The following is a 17,042-nucleotide window of genomic DNA, read 5'->3' as shown; positions in this document are numbered from 1 at the left end:
TTCATCAGAGGTCTTGTAGAAACAACTGATGCCTGAATCATTGCATGCCTGGGAGAGGGAAAAGCAAGTTGAAACAACAATTAGAAAGAACAGAGCAAAACTCCTAAGACTTCCTGCAATTGCAGCAGATGTCTCTGAAACTTCCCCAGGTGATGAGCAGGTTTTGGTGGTGCAAGCTTGAAAGATGACTGAAAACTTAGATGTGCTGGGATGTGGAGGTGCAGTGCTTCCCAAACACCCATCTGCTTCCTAAACTTTCAGTAATTTCTCCTTACAGTTGTTCCTGAAATACTCTGAAGCTTGTCTTTCTTATAGTGCTATTTCAGGGCTTATCTTGTCTGGAATGCAGAGATAGCTTCAGCAGTTGGAATGTGCAGGATCTGAAGACTAAATTTCTAGTCACCTTATTCTGTGTCTGCACTGACGCTAACTGTTTCTGGCCTCAGCATCTTCACTGTTGTGCTGCTCTTGTATCTTCATGACTTAGAGAATATAAAGATTGAAAATGAACGGGGAACAGGAAAAAAGTACCTGGACTTGACAAAATAGTGGTGGTGTGTGTATGTTTCTGGGAGAGGTTACAGTGAAAATAATTTGTTCTGAAATTGTATGAGGCTTGCAGAATGAATAGGATTTCAAAGGCTTTGCTTAACATTAATAATGCTACATTATACATGTAAATGCCATTATTAAAGGCTTCTGGGTATTTCAGGAATATAATTAGAAGGAAAACTTTGGGGCAACTAGTGTAAATCAAACCAGGAGAATGAGCTGATGGCAAGAATGAATAATTATTCCCTTGCCTCCTACTGCATTCTTGCCTTAATTTCTACTGCATCCTTTCCCCTGGTCTAGAACAAATAGCCCCAGAACAAAACAAGAACAAAACAAGAGCACTCTGTGCTCTGAGCATCATCTGCAAAGAGGGAACTTAAGTTCTCTTTCAGTGGCTGGGAGAATTGGGGGAGGAGTAAGACAGAAGCAACATGAAGAAACTCTTAGGCCTCCCTAGAAGTACAAAGAATTTAAATCAGTGCTTGTAAAATGCAATGATGAATAAGACAGGTAGGTAAAATTCTTGCATGTAATACCCAAGTACTTGAAATTTTTGCCAGAGGGGAACATTTTCACCCCTTTGCTTTCCTTGAGAAACAACTCCCTTTAAATTGGTTTGAAAAATGCAAGATGACTCTTTATGTGTGGATTACTGCTACAGGATGACTGCCAAAACAGTCAACTACAGTGAACAAAATAGGAAATATAATTATTGCTGCAATTTCAGATCACAGAGAAAGAATTGTAGCTGCCTCTAGGAAAAACAGAGACATAGCATTTGAAGGAAACAAAATTTTAATTTTCCCAGCCATGGAGTCCCATGGGAGAGCTCCTGGGGATGAGGGGAGCTTTCAAAAAAAGATGAAGTTGAGACTGCAATCCATTATGCGTATGTAATATCCACACGCTTCTGTGCGACAGAAAACGTACAGGGTCAGTGCACTTGGATTCCGCATGCTGATATAATGCTTGTGTCTCCAGCTCCTCAGCAGATCCTTACGAACTCCACTGAGGCTCTTCACAGGCGTGGCAGAACCTGCTATGCAGTTAGCAGTGGAATCAAAGCCCAAAGCGGCTAAATGCTGCTAACGAAAAGTGAGGAGGGAACCAGAACCTTTGGATAGAGATGAAGGGAAAGAATGAAAAACAGGGTCCACTTATGAGTTCCTCTTGCAAAACCTCATGCTGATCATTTGTCATTTTAACTGTGATTGGCATTTTAAAGGGCATATTCTACTTTGTTCTTTCTTTGGAGACGGGCACTTAAAATATCTGGAGATTATAAAATGTGAATAGCGTATGAATATGCGCTCAGCATACTGGTGTATATGAAACATTTCTAAATGTATTGTAGAGCTGCCTGAAAGGTTTTCCAGTGGAAAAATTTTGTGCTGGAAAATGTTGATTCTACAGTATTGAAAAGTCCCCATGGAACATGTCAGGCCTGTCACAACTGTGGATGGAAGTGAGCAGGTTTGTTGGTCTGCAGAGAGGCCATGCAGCTTTTCCAGATCCCTCATCTGCCATCTGAGTAGATGACAGGCTAAAAAAAAAAAAAAAAAAGTCTTTTTTGTGATATCCTGAAAATGAGTTTTTCAAGTATTTCTCTTTTGTAGATTGTGTCTAATATTTGACTTTTCACACATGATAATAGGAGAACTTTTTGCCCTCAACTACAAAAAAAACAGCAATTCTGTTTTCTTGCCAGCTCAAGAAATGCAGTGCTATTACCTGCATATGCCCCTTCAGACAAAATCCACTGCTGGAATGCTCTCCAAGCTGCTCTGGTGCCTTTTTCATCAGCAGAAGCCCTAGACATGCAGGGCCCATTGCTATCAAAACTCTCACTTCCTCCTGGTAGTCTGCAACCTCACCCTCCCATCATCAGCCACTGCACAGGTGCTTCCTCATCGTGCACCATCACATATTTAAGTGCAGGTTATAGGGTGGGATGGGGCAAAGGAAAAGAACTAGCTACTACAGAAATCATAGAGTGTGGAGGAGAGTGGCAGGAAATTAGTATACATGATTACCCTGTTTCTTCCTTCTTTGCTAGAATTCACCCTTTAGTTTGTGGCTCATCCGAGCTATCTCAACCTCCATTGCACCCCCTTGCTGAGGACCCATATACCTTTTTCTAAGGGTCAGTGGTGGCCTGTAGTGCTTGTAGGAGGAGAGAAAGGCACTGGGGATTCATAAGTGCAGGATGATATCGTCATCAGTATTGGGGAGACAGAGGCTGTGTTTGCTAGGAGCAGTGACGGGACATCAAGATGAAGCTGTCAGAGATCTGGGGAAGGCAGATGGCATGAGGAGGCATGATGGGTTGAGAATTAAGAGAGTTCCATTCTGAGTACACATGTATATAGTCTGTTGGAGGGGAGTTGTGCTCAGCACTCAGTGCTGACATCTTGCATAACATCTTACCCTGCTGTGTTCAGTGGAAATCTGTGTGGGTCCAAGATACCATGCCTGCATAGTTGTGTCTGCAAATATATCTTTTGGAGAGTCTAGATAAAAAAAGGATGCTTTTTGACTTTGCTGTGGCATGCTGCTCTCTGGGCCTAGTACGTCAAAACCACCTATTAAAGAGTTATATCCATTTCCTGTATAGGTCTGTGTTCTTCTGTCCAAGTCCTGATGAGTAGCACGGTGGGTAGAAGTGCTTTGCTTTGACTCTGTACAGTGATTGTCCAGGATGCTTATAATTTTACGTTCTGCAATTGGACTTACCTGCAATTTGATGCGTTTTGTGACTGAGCAAAGTGATCTTTGTAGGTTTTCTTGGTCATCCTACAAAGCAATGTCAGTCCAAACTACATTGTTATAGATGCAATCTGGGGATTATGGGCATACAGAAATGAAAGATCTGTGAGGGGCATGGCTGGTAAAATAACATGCCTGTTAAAGGGAGTTTATTCTGCAGCTGTGCACGAGTGACTAAATCTGCTTCCAAAGTTTGCAATGAGAATGGCCCATCACTACCATTAGCGTCTGCTTGTGTTTCTGCATGACCAGAAGCCCTTGGAAAATGGAGTGATCACCAGGCCTTTTCAAGAAAGGCATGGCCATCACCAGAAATATGTTCCAAAATAGTCCATGTATGGGCAAATCCTGCACATAAGGGTAATGTTGATTTGTAATATGTCCTTCATTTTGAGCAGCTTTTGTCTAGTCCATTCTGAGGTGCCTGAGCAAGCCCATGCACAGAGGGCATGTTCTCTAGCACTTGTGGAGTCATGCAACTTTAAGATGCTTTGACAGGAGTCAGCTCTAGCCAGCTGTTTGTGTTTCAGGGATGCTCCCCTTACTCCTGTGGAGCAACCTGTGAATGGATGCTGAATGAAGCTGGCTCCTTGGCTCTGAGTAGCTGCTGGAAAGCACATGACACAAGGAGTAAAATGAGCTAAGAAAACATGCTGAGTAGAACATAGCAGACAAAAGCCTTGCCAGAGCTGAGTCTCACTGAAAATGCAGGTGATGCAAGGGAACACTTACATGGAAACCAGCCCTAAGCCTGCGAGCAAAATGAAAATTGTGGGTAACTGGGAGCATGGGCTCTCAGGGGATTTCAGCCATATGAGGTTTCATTTGGAATGGGACTATATAATTGGAGCAATCCTGCGGTCGGTGCAAATTCCACCTGTATTTTTAAACCAGAATATTAAGAAGATGACAAAAAAATCAAGAGGGCTTGTAAAAACAGAAAGGATGAAGACCGCAGCTGGTAGTCCTGAGAGGTTAAACCAGTCCCTGATAAAAGACTGGATGGTGATAAGATGGGAAAAAACTCAGTGAGGGTGACCAGAGAGAGAACACAAACACAAGACTTTTTATGGTAAATCTCAGAAGAATACTCTGAATTTCCCAAGGGGAGGAATCACTGAGTCAAGAGAGAGCCTGGGTTTGGTGAGGAAAGGAGAAATCTGCAAAAAGCACTCTGGCCACCTTCCAGCTTCAAATTCAGTGGCCACCAAAAATGGCACAGGGGACTACTGATGTTGCAGCAAACAGCAATACCCAACACAGTGCTGATATTTGAGAAAAGAGCATAAGAACTGCAGTGCTATGTTTTACTTTGCAAATGCATTCCCAGTATCGTTAAGGAAGATGCCAACATCAGCGTTAAAACTGGACAGCTCTTTGCAACAGTTTTGCAATGGCAGATGATTTTGTTGTTAGTATCAAGGCAAGTGGAATACTTCTTGAAGTGTAGTTGCATTCGAGTATGTTAGCCTGATGCTAGAAAAAAAATAAGGAAACCTAATGAGAGGAATGATAAAGTAGGGAAATTCAGAAATTAGTCTTTCGTGGGGAAGTGGCTGAATTAAAAGTATGGCTAAAAGCCCAATAAACTTGAGAAGGAATGATCCATAATCCTATCACTGTAAGGTTGAAAGTCAGCTAAGTCAAGGTCTTCTCAAGATACCATTTGAGGATATTTTTGTGGGGTGAGGGAAGGTGCCTGGCTGTAGGGTAGAGTGGAAGGAGCCAAGTCAGCCCATAATTCATGACCCTAGAAAATTTCCTTTTGATTGTAAATGGAGATTAGAGTAAATCAAAGGTTTTATTCCTCTGGAAATAATCAGGTGATGAAGTGTGTAAAGCTGGACACAGAGGATCTAAAAGAGTAAATAAATGTTTAAAAATAGATCCATTCCTGCTACTGTGAGGGGAGGAATTCTGATATTGAGGGCGTGGATGTTTAGCTGCATTCAAACACCGTAAAACTATTGTCAGATGATCTGAGAAGCTTTGTGAGGAGCCAGTACTGGTGTAGTGTAAATGACATACTTTGAAGATTTGTTAATGCAGGTAGATCACAGTATGGCCAATACTGCCTCACAGACAAGGAAAAAGTACCACAATCTTTGTAAGAAATATTAGTCCTCATTTAGTTTCAGCAGTCCTGCTCTTGACAGCACTTCTGTGCAAGGTGTCCAGTGAATACGAGATGAGAGACTGAAGATTATACGAAGGTAATTTAGGGATTTAAAAGGAACTTGAGAGGGGCTGAAGAGGTTTTACCCTGAGCTCAGAAGAGCAGTCATGTTGAAGAGGCTGTCAAAGCTTTACACACATCAACTAAAAACGTAGGCTATGTCAAGGGGAAGAGTTAGTGGTACAGGGAAGACTGACCCCTTGCAGCCAAGTAGCCACTGATCTTTTCTTGCTGCATGGACCCTCTCTTCCCCCCTACCCCACCCCAAATAAAGCAATTCAGTATGTACTTGTCCTAAACTATTATTCCATCTTCCTTGAGTTAACCTTATTAGAAGACACAGTAGCTAAGTAGGTGATCATGCATACCAAATTTGTTTTTCCAGACACAGTACACCTGACTTAGTAACATATAATTATAGGCCAGTTTAGTAGGCATGAATTTTAAATAGTTTTCATGGATTTTGCTATGTAACTGCTAGTTTTCTTCATCCATGATTTAACAGATGGGTTGAAAACCTCATCAAAATAATAAAGAACAGAGTGAAAAGGATGGGAGTTATAGTTTGGTGTGTATTAAGCTCTTTCAAATCACAGCATGGCACAGTGGAGTGAGAGTTGCCTCCTTCAGGTTTTTGTTCAACGGAAAACTGGAGTCCAGGTCTCGGATTGAAGTGACTTGGGATCTGTAGTCAGATATATGAAGGGACAAGTAAGGCAAATCAAGAAGCTTGAAGTATTTGTGTTTCAAGAAGCTTCCTTTCTTCATTAAGTGATATTATGCTTGTACGTGCTGGAGAACAAAAGCTAGAGGTGGGCCTGGCAACACAGGAAAATTCTTGTCATTGTAGGAGACTGTCGGGCCAGGTGGATGCATATAATGGAAGACAGGTGACCTCCTTCACACTCCACAAGGGAATGCAGTGTATCAGTCATTTTGCTCAGCAAGGTTTCAGACGAGTTACAGCCACAGTAGGTGAGAGAGATGTGGCCCAGGTCATGATGTGACTGATAGACTCAGTACTGCTCCAATATGGAAAAGATCTAGTTCACATGACAGCACAGGTTGACTCAGAGAGTAATGCAGTGTGCTTGTCTGAGTAGGCAGTGGACAGGTTATGAATATGCAAAACTTGGCGTTATGTTGATATTTGTTAATTGCTGTTATTCTGACATTTGCTTGGGAAAGGAAGATGTCAGGGGCTGTGCCCTTGATGGGGTCTGCCCTAAGCCAGTTGGAACTGGTCCGTCTTCCATCAAGGGGTGCACTTTGCTCCGTGCATGTCAGATGAGAGCTGCCGTTTTTGACAGTATGTAAAGTAGCTCTGTGTCATTGGCTGTGGGTATTTTCCAAACTACTTGGAACAACTTTTTCTGGCCTATTCTGGTAACACAGTATCCTTTTCTGTAATCATTCCAGAGGCAAGGGCGCCAGTAAAGCGGAGAGATCAGATTTCTTTCTCACTCAGGGTATGGTTCTTCCCTCAATACCCATGGTGGAGGGTCATAAGATGAATCTTTTACTTTTTGCTCCCTGCCAATTGCGTCTTGACTCTTACTTGCTTTTCTGGTGCTGTTCCTCTAAAATCTAGACCTTCCTTTGCTTGTTCCATTTCTAGGGTAGTGTCTAAGCACTACAACTCAAACTTCTCGTGATGACCAAGGCTGTTAGGGACTGACCTGTCAAGGTGCTGGGCAGACTTGTGGCCTCCCAGCCAGTGGAGATGACTTGCTAATGCTCATAGGCTGTATCTCTTCGAGATGTATATGTCAGCTCCACGTGTTCTGTAAGCACTCAGTGGATGCAGAGGGGAAGTAACATGTATCTTGCATATACCAGTTGTCTCTCCCTCCATTTTATGGAGCCCTTGCCATGAGTTTTTTTAGTGTGAGCTATGGGATGGGAAGCAAAAAGTAAAAAACAAAACCAGAGGAGAAGATTAAGGGGAGTCTATCCTGCATTCTAACAGTTAATTCAATCCTTCACTTTCAGAAGCTGGTGTCCAGGCAGACAAAATAAGTAAATGGAACCCACTGAATGAGAGTATTGGGTTTGTACTTTAATATATTACCAGGTGAAATTTTACTTGTGCGATTTCAAGTTGAGGAATCTTAACTGTCATTTTTTCTGCTGGGGGAGAAAGAAGTATGCTGTTAGTATTTTTCTTCAGAGGACACTTTTACATATTATGATCCAGGGAGGAGCCAAACAGGGTTCTGCTTTCCCTATGTACCGCACCCTTTAAGCTTCTGAGACATAAAAGGAGGTGTAGAGGCTTGTAGTGTGGAGGTGGGTGCTGGGGAGGAGCAGAGATGTTCAGCTGCAGAGGGGCCCGAAGGCACAAATTCGCAAAGTGCGGTTTCCATGGCAGTGCTATGGAAACCAGGTTCTGCTGCTCACTGCTGCTAAGGGTGGAATTTCAATGCTTCATGCAGCTCTGGTACCCAAGAAACAGCAAACCCACAAGCAAACGACACCAGACCTGTAGATGCCTCATCAGAGCACCGTTTCTCATTCAGGCTGTATGCCTTGCCTGCCATCGTGGGTGAGGGAAGGATGAGCAAACCCAAATCAGCTAAAATTAGAGCTTGTTACACACCTGTGTCCCAGCTTCCATCTGGGTCCCTCAGAATAGTTTTGAGATTCAAATAAGTTTGATTAGCTTTAGGATCTTTGATCTGCTGTTATATGTGGGTTGTTGCATGCGGTCTGGAAGCTGAGTGATTGCACTGCATAGGGCAGAGTTGGAATGCAGAGGGCTAAGGAAGACCCAAAGTAAAAAACGCTCTCTTCTGCTTTTGGTTCATCTCCATGACCCTATCTGAATCACTTGGAATTCCCATGCCTCAATTTCCCCATCTGCAGAACAAAGATGATAATGATACCTCCCCATAGGCTGGGCAATTTTTACTTCACCAGTCAGTGCAAGGAAGCACTCAGAGGATTTGAGCTACTATGAAATGTATTTAGTTAATGTTTGGAAAGTAGTTTGAGTCTCTGATGAAAGTGGTTAAAAACCTGCCATTTTTTTTTGCCAGATTCCATATTAACAGCCTGTAAAAACGTTGTACTTAAAGCTTATAGAGGCCTCAACCTCATGTTCCCTCTGAGCTGTGTTTCTCTTGCAGGATGGAGCTCTGGCACTGTGATGCAGTAGAACAGAGACTGGAATACATTCTTTTTAGTAGCAATACTGGGAGCATTAGACTGGCAGTACCAAAATCATCCCTTGCAGGGGAAGGAAAAGGTAAACAGTGTAAAGGTTGGTCTTCCATTTTACAACCTTTCAGTGCTGGTGGACTTTGACCAGTATAGCTTGAAACCCAGCAATCAGTTTAGCAGACTTAAAATTTACCAGTGATTTGCCTGGGATACTGGTGAATGTTTCCCTATGCCGGTAACCATGTCTAAACTCCCTTTGGCTGGGGGAAAAAGAGTCAGAAGAAACCATAGGAGACAACATTCTATAGTATCTTATCCCTCCTCTCTACCTCTAGTGCTAGTTCTGGGCTTTGGAGTCCCAGGATGGCACCTCCTAGGGGAAGTAGGCTCTGAAATTCCCTGGGTGCTGCAAGAGCATCTCTGGGGCATTCCACCACCATCTCTGAGCTGTCCCTTCAGCCTTCCCAGGAAGTATGGCACACCACATCAGGTCAATGGGAGCAGTCCTTACCTAAAGTGAGGCACCTGTTTCCTAGCATGTGCCCTGTGGAGTGGAAAAGCACATAGCTTGTGACAGCATGAATGTACAAAGTCACAGCAGTGCAGTTTGTGATGCAGTGCAGAGCTGGAGAGGAAGCAGAGAGGGAAGTGTGGGTGCCAAAGGTCTTACGCGCAGGTCCAGTGCTCCTCCAGTCACCTTGAGGATTGCTCCCTATCTGGCTGTATTTCTTTAGTGCCCAGAGAGAGCCAAGCAGGGGGGACATAGTACATCACAACCTTTGAGGGCTCTCAGAATGATGGTAATAATAAGTGATAACTTGCTCTAAGTGTTGACAGCCTTATAAATACCAAGCGTATGACAGTAGCAAGAGGATGGTCCTTAGTCATGTATGGGGGGCAGGATTTTTGAGAATCCTTTTGGGGCCCAGGATGTGTTGTCAGAGCAGTATCCCCTCACTTGCCAGGGATGCGGGCAAAGCTGGGGCCATCTCTTATCCTGAGAGCAACATTCTCTTTGGAATCAGCGGCCCCTCTCCCCCTGCAGAGGAATTGCCTTCTGCTTAATAAATGTCTGCTTGTAATATTCTGAAACAAGGAGGCTAATCAAAGGCCCCGTTCTGTGGAACAGGGATGCTAAATGACAAGATTAATTTCAGTAATCAAGCAGCTTAATTTGAACATTTTTCCCCTCTTCTCTGTTGCTGATGGAAATTGAGGCAAATCTTTTTTTGGAGAGACACTCCTTCCATGCCTGGTAGTACCACATTCCAGTGCTGAAAACGGTTGTGTAGAGAAGGGAGGAAGGTTGTGTAGGGATGGGGAAGAAAGAAGAGTAGGAAAGGGTCACAAAGGACAGTATCAGAGAAGGTGTGTGGAATGCTATTACTGATGTTTCTCGAGCATCTTTCCTCTGGATATCTCCCACAGTGTTTTATAGACTGCATCGCAAAGGCTCCAGTCAGCACTGAAGTGCAGTCATCTTGGCTGGATTGCAGCAAATCTTTGAAGGACGTGGAAATTTGACTGGTAAGGAGAGGGCAGGCAGGTGGAAGACCATGATACCACTATATCATTAAATGAGAGCCTGTGCAATGGGTGGGACTTATCTGAAAAACACCAGTGAGGCTGGAAGAGCTCACTCCTGCAGTTAAGAATGAATTAGGCTTCATCTTTCAGTGATTTGGATCACTGAGGACCCCTTTGCTCAGCTCAGGGCAGGCTGGTACCACCAGCACAGCCTCCTGCACACTGGGACCCCACTCTCATCCATCTGCCCACCCTTCACTGCTGTCACCTCACCTGCCCCAGGTCCACCTGTGGAACCTCACCAGGCATGATGTCACTGAGCTCTGGTGTCATGGCTACCTGAGGCGATTTTTCAATGACCATCTAGGGGTTCTGAACCCACCTTGTCTGTGCCCTGGAGTCAAAGATGGTGGAGACAGCTGGTGAGAGGGCTGGGAAAATACATAGAAAATGTGATTTATGGTGAGGCTGGAGGGGCTGGGTCCCTGCTCTGATCTTTTTAGTAGCAATTTGGAGAGGGGAATAGACTACCAAGAGATACAGTGAAGCTGAGGACTGGGTAAAGCCCTGGAAGGGTGTTTTCTTGGGGTAGTTTTGTGCTGGTTTGAGGCTGAGGTGTGTGTGTGTGTGTGGGCAGGCTGGAGAGGACAGTCTAATAATAGCTATTTACTCATTCAATTGCCTGCGATCTGAAGAAGCCTGGACAGGCACCCAGTGGCGTGTGACAGAGCCCTCCAGAGAGAGTGGAGGGGGTTTAAGGGAATGACGTCCTTGCCTGAGGCAGTAAGGTTTCAGGTCTGGCAGCTTTCCATGCTGGCCTGTCCAATCCCCCCGCTGCCTGTCAGTACACTCCACCGGCGCCGGCACCTCTCTTGCACGTCCCCCCTCTCACTTTCACTCCCTGTGGGAGGCATCTTTAACTTGACTGCACCCCCTGCCATCTTCTGGCAATCAATTTTTCGGAGACAATCTGTGACGTTCCTGACCCCCCTCCTTTCCCTCTCCTCCTTCCCCTCTCTCTCTGCCTCCCGCTGACTTGTTATTATGTACTGCAGCTGCCCAGAGGATTTTAAATAGACCCATAATCGCACAGCAGCTCCTCTTGGAAGTTTAAATATAACCTCCTTGCTAATCTCGTGTGTGGCAGCAGCGCAGCACCTAGGGAAGGGAGGAATGGACAAGCACTAACCCATGGCTTTACATCAGGGCTGGGAGGGCCCAGGATTTTCTTTTTAGTGAAATGATCAGGAAATTGCCTTGTTTCGTTTAACCAGAACAGTTCTGAGTCTGGTGCAAGGTGCCAAACTGATGAGTTTTGCAGCACAAAATGATTTTCTTGGTTGCTATTCCAGACACAGCAAGAGGGAAGGCTGCCCTGCAGCTATGCCGCCATTTCCCCTGAGTTGGGCCATTCTCTTACCCTTGCCCCAGGAAAAGCTTCCTGGGAGGCAGTGGGCAGCTCAGACCTCCTCTACCATTTGCCTTCCTTTAAGAAGGTAGCAGTTGTGAATGTTGTGCTGAAGGAGGTGTTTTGGAGAGATTGATAGGGACCTGGGCAGCGATCCTGCAGATCACAGATTGTTTTATGGTAACAGGCTGATTTCAATCTCATTTCTAGCTCTCCAAATAACTAATTCACCTCTCAGACAGGAGTATGGTTTGCTGAACATCATAGTTCAGTGACACCACAGAAAAGATCACAATTAGTAATGAATGTGACCTGTTCTAAAAGGGCAAATCTAGCACCCATGAAACCATTAAATCTAGAGAGACACTTGCAAACGGTAACTGTTGCCTGTTGCTTTAGGCTAATAAGATCCCTACTCTTCCTGCATTCCGAATGCAGCCATTTCCTCATACAGAGAGATGAGGAATGTCCATGAGGGTCATAACTAGTTCTTGCGCTGTTGATGGAGGGAGGATCTAGCTGTCTCTTCAGGGATGTGGGTTGTATTTCCTCCAGTCTGCTGAGCTGGTTCGTACTGAGAAGTTTGGTACACACTGACAATGGGAAGGCTGATTCTCTACTTTATTACTTTCCTCTGTATTAAAAAAAAAAAAAAAAAGAAAAAGAAAAAAGGGACACTGTCATTTAATTTGTTTTGAGCGGTGCTATAGAAGACCAAAGTAGTATTATCTGAGTACCCAGAACAAAAAGTAGTACTACTGATGCTAAATTAGCCATCCATTTTAATAATCCAGCCATAGTAATTGCTAGAGCTGGGGGACTAATTCACAACACATAATTTATTCAGTGAATTTAGCTTCTTTTTCTGTTTATGGAATATCAATTGTGTGGATCGTAATTTCCTCAAATTTATTTGAATTTATTCAGTGAACTTCTTGGAAAATATTTACTCTATGGATTGATACAGGCTGCATTACTTAATTATGGTTGGTCAGAGGTATCTATTTGGTATTGTTTCTGTTCCCTTGTTGAATGAGCACACAAGCACTTTTGGCTTGAATACTTGCATATGAGCAGGGAAGACGTACACTTCTGCAAGTTTTTGCACATTTCCATACATGAATATGCAGATGAAACTCCTGTACAGGAGCATTGACAGCAAACAAACACAGACAAGCCAGGTCTAAGTAATTTTGCATAAAAATGTGAATAAATATTTTTAAAAGGCCCGAATTACCAGGATAAAAGTCTAATTTTACAGCAAAGTAACCTGGTCCTCAGTAAATGGCATCTTGAATAGCAATAATGGCATGTTGAATCAGAACCTAATAATTTACCTCTTTGCTTCTTTCTACTGCTCTGTACAATGATTTCCTGTAGTAACATAGTCCCTAGCTTGGATATATTGTATGAAAACAGTTTTTTTTTTAACTGGCTGTATTCATGTGACACTCTCTGTAAATGTGCTTGTGTCCTGCAATAGGTAGTGCTTCTCTGAATGGGAAACCTGATTGTCTCTCTTCCATCAGTTATCCTTCCTGTCTCCCTTGCTCCCTTCTGCCATATCAGATATGAGATGAAGTGTAGTGTGGCTAATCTGAAACTTTCTAAATCACAGAATTATAAATGTTTCCAAATGTTGGGTTCTGATTTATGGTGTAGGAGTGTGAGGGATCATGTTCATGAGGACATTTGTGCACACTTGGGAGCAGTGTAATCAATGGAGTAGAATAGGGAACAAGCAGGAAGAAATGGACAGTTTTGAGGACTACAATATAGAAAGAAGGTGAAATGCACTTATGTGAAGATCAGAGCCATGCAGATAGACTCATCTACAGTGCCTGGTATGAAGCCACATGTTGGAACCCACACTAGATCTGAAGGACTTGAGCAGCAGAAATTGTTTGGCTTCTACTGTTTATTACTTCTATTTCTTCTATCTGGTCTGGGTGCCTTTGCACAGTCTGCTGGCCTGTATGAGAAGATTCTTTGTTACTCCTACTAATTGATCTTAAAAACAATGGGATTATCAGTTAGAAGCAAATGAAAATGAGAAAAAGTGGGAGTATTATTTACTGATGTGATGACTGAGGCTTAGATATGAGACATCAGCATAAAAGACAATTATGTTCCTAGGTGCCAGGCAGGATATTCCCTGCCAAGGCAGGGAAGTATCAGTATCGCTGTAAAAGGCTCTAGTGTAATTTCCTCTGTGTACAATTCTGTGTATAATTCCAGTTATCCCAATTAAAGCAAAATGGAGTCAGAAAAGTATCTGGTTGGTAATGAGAAGGAAGAACACATTTTACAAGAGGAAACTAAGATAGTGTAGCTTACTTAACCTGGCAAAATGCAGACTGAGAAAATATAAAAGGCTGCCCTCCATTAAAAAAAAAGTGAGAGGGAAATACTGTGACAATAGGAGAGCTCTTCAAGGTAAAGATGAGCTAGGCATTAACTGGCCAGGAACGGGCTTTAGCAAAAAGTCATCAGTACAGCAGAGTTCTGCACCAGCTTCCAAACTGCACAGGGAAAACAAGAAACCTAATCCTTTCCCAGTGAGAGCATGATAGGTTCTTCAAAAGACTAATATGGAGAGACTGTCTGGGAGACCGGGGCTAGGACATCCCTTCCAGACTGCTGTTCCTTAATTACAACAAACCCCATGTAGGCACTCTGTTCTTCAGGATTAAAAGGACCTTAATTTGGTTTAGTTCAATTTTCTTCTAAGGATTGCTTTAATTTGGAAGAAATGTGTCCATTCAAGGCTAATGTGATTTAATGAATTCATGCTAAACTCACAACTTCAGTTAATTTGGATTAATTTTCCCAATCGTTCCTCAGCAGACAACCCTGAAGACATGTAGTGGAAATGGCTAAGAAATCATGAGCACTTCAGTCCTTGTGTTTCAGTTGTAAGATGGCAGGTAGATTTTCTGAGTGCAGAAGGCCTGAAGAAACATGTGGCCATGTCCTACATGCCTTTCCCTGTGGAGCTGCTAAGAAGGGTGCATACTGCCAAGACCCAGGGTCTCAGCTGTCCTCTTGTGTTTCACCACCCTACCACAGGGACCAAGGTGTTTAGTACTGTCTCATGGGAAGGTGGGCTGCATGGGACAGCTTGTCCTGAAAGGTGGAGTTGGCTGTGGTTGCAAGTGGCATTTGATAGTAGATTCAGAGGAGTGCTGGCTGCTTGGCTGTGTAGTAAGGAGCTACCTGCCTGTAGGAAAAAATATCTTCTTTTAATTCTGTGAGCTGCACTCCATTGATGATCATTGCCAGCTTCCAGGAGAGAAAAGGCATTTCTTTGTAATGCTGTTCTAAGGGGTTTACAGCTTGACTGTGTCGGGTAGTGTTATTTCTGTTACCGCTATTAGTGTGCATCCTTATTTTCCTGTTTTCTGGATGTCGCATCATGAGTGGGAAATCTGAGAGCCTTAAATTGCCAGGCTTTGGAAGGTGTGTAAAGGAGTCACTGCAGGCCCTGGCAGTGGCTGGGAGAAGCGGGAGGATTTAGGGGTGCAGGGCATGGCTGCCATTGCTGTGCAGGAAGGGCCCGTTTTGCTGCGGCTCTGCACGTTGCCATGGAAACAAAGCTGGATCCTTAATCGGGATGTGTGTGTATGTGGGTGTGAACTCACCGTCTGCTGTCCTTTTGGCCTCACCTCCTTCTGCTCCAGTCCCAGGATGGTCACAGCTGCCCTGCACTCGGTGGGTGGGAGGGAAGCTTTTGCACAGGAATCGTGTGGGGCTGTAGAAGTGCCCAAGGTGGGGTTGAGAGAAAAGATTTTAGATTTTAGGATTCTATGTTCCCTCGGCCCTGGGGAAGAGAGAACAACCTCTGCTTAGTCAGTGGGGGCAAAGGGAGCTAGAGGAGCAGGCAGCAATTGTAAATGTCCCATGGCAGCTCTGGTATGAATCACCCCAAGGTATTGGGGTGACTAGGCACTGCAGGGAATGAGTGAAACTGAGGAGGTCATAGCTGCATGGCATGTTGTGCAGACCCTCAGGTAGCACCCAACAGGCTAGCTCTAAGAGTGGTACAATTGAGTCACCACAAATTTATCTCATGGACTGTACTGAAATCACTCTTCAGCTTCAGGGATCCAAGCTAGTACTTCTGCAAGGTGTTGCTGTGCCTTGTGGACTTACTAGGCAGTCCAGGTTAACTCTGGCAACTCTGATATGGGGCTGTGGCATTACACAATCCAGGCATGCTTTTGAGAGGCCTGGAGGTACGAGGAGGCTGTTGGTGGGAAGTTGAAATAATCATACAATGTACTTAAAACAAGCTTATGCAGATACGGGTGAGCAAAGCAATCTCATCTATTGTACTCCATCTGCACTGAGTAAATCAACTGAGAAAAAAAAAAAAAGATGCTAAATGAAAATCTTTCAATCTTTCAGTTGTAATACCTCGCTCATTCAATACCTGGAGGGGAGCACTTCAGGGAAAATCTAGGAATTTTAGCAAAAGCTCTTGGCACTCTGGGAGGCAGTAATCCCCCTTCTGAGCCCATAAAGACTGCAGGATGCTATTAAACTCAGAGGATGTGGTTTGGTGGAAGCCGTAGGATGAAAGATGTTGCCTACTTACAGTCCGGAAAAATCCCCTCCCAGGACTCAACAGGAATGGGAGCAGCTTGTCTATTGTCCACATCCCAGCAGGAAGGGATTATGACTACCCCTGCTTGAAAGTCCTCCTGCCACTTCCATTTGAAATATTGTTCATCTTTAGTTTAGACTACAAACTGTTGAGCAGCACCTGTTGAGTTAAAATGTTGCTGTCAGTGGGCCCAGTGGACTGAGAGCTTCCTTTGTCAAAGTCCAAGATGCACAATTGACCTTGTGTAAGGAAGTAAACTGCCCTGTTTAGAGGAGCCCTGAGAAGGGTTGAGTCCAAGGCTGGGAGGCCCTGTATGATTAATCTTTGCTGAAACAGAGATGCTGATGTTTATGGAGTGAAGTGAAATTCTTGTGGAGACCGAACAATTTTCTTGTTGCATAGCAATAGAATACAGAAATTATGAATTGGCTGCACGAAGTCCCCCACACAAGACAGCTGAAGGGCCCTCAGAAAGCTCCCTGTAAAAGAGGAAATTTATGATCCTCAGCCCTTTATATGTGGAGGGAATATGTACATTTTTAAATGCATACTTTTCCTTTCTTGAGTATCCTAGAGCTACACAATAGAGAGATTCCATGGGAAGAAAGGCTAGTGAGGGATAGCTGTAAAGGCCATGTTTTCCTACTGATGAATAGAGAGATTGTATCCATAGCCTACTGCTGAATGCACAAGGAGCCTGACAACGTTCTCACTTCCATCTAGAGAATACGGTGTGACTTCGAAGTTAGTGGGGTTAGTGCGATGAGTGAAAGAAGAAGATCTACTACCAGCCCTTAAAAATTACTCGGTAACATAACAAGAGCAGCTGGATACCAGATAAG

At 43.9% G+C, this 17,042-nt stretch overlaps 1 protein-coding gene across 2 annotated transcripts in view; it reads left to right on the top strand.

Annotated features, from left to right (window-relative positions):
• The window catches only part of GRIN2B (glutamate ionotropic receptor NMDA type subunit 2B), a 215,337-nt gene that overhangs the window by 67,223 nt on the left and 131,072 nt on the right, over positions 1-17,042 (top strand). The gene's annotated exons all lie outside the window — the stretch shown is intronic.

This window comes from Pezoporus wallicus, unplaced genomic scaffold (assembly GCF_028554395.1).
Source record: "Pezoporus wallicus isolate ANWC-B61680 ecotype Strahan unplaced genomic scaffold, APGP_CSIRO_Pwel_v1 scaffold_3294, whole genome shotgun sequence".
NCBI lineage: Eukaryota > Metazoa > Chordata > Aves > Psittaciformes > Psittacidae > Pezoporus > Pezoporus wallicus.
Note: the sequence above shows the minus strand (reverse complement) of the source record. Positions and strands in the feature narration are given on the sequence as shown.